Below are 3,387 nucleotides of genomic sequence, written 5' to 3'. Positions count from 1 at the left end.
CGGGCACAGGCAAGGGCGGTCCTGGGCGGGCTCGGGCGGCGGTGAGGTGGAGGGCGCCGACGGTGACGTGGAGGGCGGCCTTGGGCGGCGGCTGTGAGGCTGAGGGCGGCCTCGGGCGGCGGCGGTGAGGCTGAGGGCGGCCTCGGGCGGCGGCGGTGAGGAGACGGCGGCGAGGGCGGGGGACGATTTGGGGAAGAATTGGTGGCCGGGGGGCGGGGTGGGGGAAACCGCTGTTTAAGTGAAACGTAACGGTAGCGCGTTCCCGGAAACGCACTATAGCTAAGTTAGCTATAACGCGTTTACTGAAACCCGCTACTGCTATTCCTTTCTCCTTTTTTCCCTTTTTTTCTTTTATTTTTCTTTACATTTTATTTTTTCTCTTTCTCCCTTTTCTATTTCTTTCATTTTCATTTACTTTTCTACTTGTTTTTCACTTTATTTTATTTCCGTTAGCAGCAGCGCTTTACACGTAAGCGCGCTGCACCTAAGGAGATTAGCAGTAGCGCTGGGCCATTATACGCGCTACTGCTAGGTTGGGCTAGCCATGTGCGCCCAGTTCAAACGTAGCAGCAGCGCTTTTCGCTAGTACGCGCTACTGCTAAAGTCATAGTAGTAGCGCGGTTTATTTACGCGTGCTGCTACTAAGTAGCAACAACGCTTGATTTTGTACAACGCTACTGGTAAAATTCTGTGTATAGGCTTTTCCCTACTAGTGTTTGTCCACCATCTCATGTCTTGCTTAACTCCCACATGTTTTTTCACGTGTTTACAAATTAGAAATCATTTTATCGTATAAACCAAAATTTCAATAGAAGATGCATCTGCATATTTGTGCTTCTCGTGACGAGGACTTTTAAACAAGAACATTCTTGAATATATTTTGACAAGTTTTAAAAATTAAATTTTAAAACACGATGAAACTTTATTAAACACGGTCTTGTTTAAAATTTCACTATAATATTTTCGTGCCTGATCTTGTTTAAAAGGTCTCATCGCGAGGATTACAAATATGCAAACAAATCATAATGGGTTTCAAATATCGTCAACTTAAAATATAGTACTAATTGACTAGGAGAAAAGAGATAAGCTGATAGATAGAGTAGGTAATACTATTCACCTGACTTTGTCAAACACGCTTTCAAAAATACATCTGACATGGTGGGGTAGATAATGCATGCGCGGTATATACCGTGCATGGTAGATAATCCGCTCTCACGGACACAGCGGCCAGCCATGTCGATCATCAGTACGGCTACCGCGTTCCCTTTGCCCCGGCATGCTACGATCCTTTTCTTGGTGGGATGCCGTGGCCAGCTGATCCTTCCATGTACTACGGCTACACCGGCATGCCCTACGCTTACGGCGGCGGTTACCCGACGGGTCCGCACCATGTCAACCCATGGGCGGCACCATGACAGTTCCACCACCTACACGGAACGACGGCGGGCCGTATGGCTACCACGGCAGGAAGAGGACGCGCGCAGATTGTGAGGATCAGAGCTTCAAGAGAAGGTGCGGTGGAGGCAGATCACAGGCCGCGTTAGTTTTGACGTAGTAGTTCAAGCTAGCTGGTGCTAGAGTGCCCAATGCAGAGAGATTCTGATAGGTTTTGTTGATTTTTCTAGTCATCCAAATGCCTTGTAATGTAGTATAATCAGTAGTACTGGTTTATGATTTAGCAAAGAGTTGAAGGCACTCATGCGCAGCTCTTTGTCTTCCCATGTATTCCCTCCGGTTCTTTTTAGTTCGCATATAAGATTTGATTGAAGTCAAGCCTCGTAAAGTTTGACCAACTTTATAGAAAAAAATATCAACATTCATAATCTGAAATCAATATCAATAGATGTGTCATGACTTAAAGTTTCATATTGTATAACTTTAGCATGGCAGATGTTGATATTTTTTCATATAAATACGGTCAAACTTTATGAATTTTGACTTCATATAATTCTAATATGCATAGTAAAAAGGACCGGAGGGAGTAATTTGATTTTACTGATCATCATGGGGTGCACCGAACTTATGTGCAGCCATTGCTCTCCCGCTAAAAAATGTTCATCCAACCGTCTTCCTTATTTTTAAGGGAACTAGTAAACATGCACGTGCAATGCACGTTTTATTAAATCCAAATTTTGAATACGCAGATCACATCTCGACTAATAAAATTAGTGTTCATGCATGCGAGTTATTACACCATATCCAATAAAAATAACAATACATCATATACGTTCGTAAGTGACACTCAGTTCATTGTTACTCATACCCACAACTTATTAAAGAGACCATCTAAATCTAATGCGAATTCCGGGGGCTGTGTACCTCTCAAACACTGCATCCAAGTCACCTAGATCTTCCCGTGTCATTCCCCTCCCATCATATCTCGTCTGGTCGCCCCGACCTCTCTCTTCTTTTCTAGCAATGCACCCTGCTCCAACACCGCCAAGTGAAAATCCACCTCACACAGTCGACAAATACATAATATGAAGAATACTATAAATCTAGTACTACATTAAGGTTGTGAGGTCAATTCAACATTTGAAAATAAATAAATATGGAAAACTGTACTTAATTAGGTCTCTGTTGTTGGAGTTGCAAGATCTATTTCCATCACCGGTGACATGGAATTGTTGGAGTTTAAATAAAATTACTCATCACAAAATACTGTTTGAACAACAATTATTTTGATTACTAATAGTTACACAAAATATAGTTTTTGTGCAACATTGCAAAAAAAAAAAACGGATGTTTAGGAATTATAAATGGAAACAAAAAAATATCCAAACTTAGAAATACCTGCAAATGAGATTATAAGTTGGCTAGAAAACATCAGCCATACATCAGTTCAAGTGGCCAAGCAAGAAGTAAATACAAGAGGAGAAGCATATATCGGTCCAATACCTTCTACACAAGAAATAACTTAACTTTACAAATCTCCTCGTTCAGGCATACATATGCTTCCCCTGAAAAAATAAAGGCATACATGGGTTAAATCAGGGTGCCTAAATGAAGTAAATCTTCAATTGTTAGTCTTCAATCATCTCCGGTAATGTTTTTTGCATTTTGAAAATATATAAATGCACTAGTAGAAAAGGGGGCTTTGGTCCAGGCCGGGTAAGCCCATTAGTCCCGGTTCAGTCCAGAACCGGGACGAATGGGTGCATTTATCCCGGTTCGTGCGGCTAAGGCATTAGTCCCGGTTCACCTGGGCCCTTTAGTCCCGGTTCGTGCCACGAACCGGGACTAAAGGGTGCGATGCCCATCGGTCCCGGTTGGTGGCACCAACCGGTACTAAAGGTTAGACCTTTAGTCCCGGTTGGTGCCACCAACTGGGACTAATGGGCTTTGAGGCATTAGTACCGGTTCATGGCACGAACCGGTATTAAAGAT

The 3,387-nt window shown here is 43.1% G+C and overlaps 1 pseudogene; it reads left to right on the top strand.

Moving 5' to 3' along the window:
* Positions 1–1,555, top strand: part of LOC119273529 — a 7,618-nt pseudogene extending 6,063 nt beyond the window's left edge.
* Positions 1,556–3,387: the final 1,832 nt, after the last annotated feature.

Source organism: Triticum dicoccoides, chromosome 3A (assembly GCF_002162155.2).
Source record: "Triticum dicoccoides isolate Atlit2015 ecotype Zavitan chromosome 3A, WEW_v2.0, whole genome shotgun sequence".
Taxonomy (NCBI): domain Eukaryota; kingdom Viridiplantae; phylum Streptophyta; class Magnoliopsida; order Poales; family Poaceae; genus Triticum; species Triticum dicoccoides.
The sequence above is the reverse complement of the archived record's forward strand: the minus strand, read 5'-3'. Positions and strand labels throughout refer to the sequence as shown.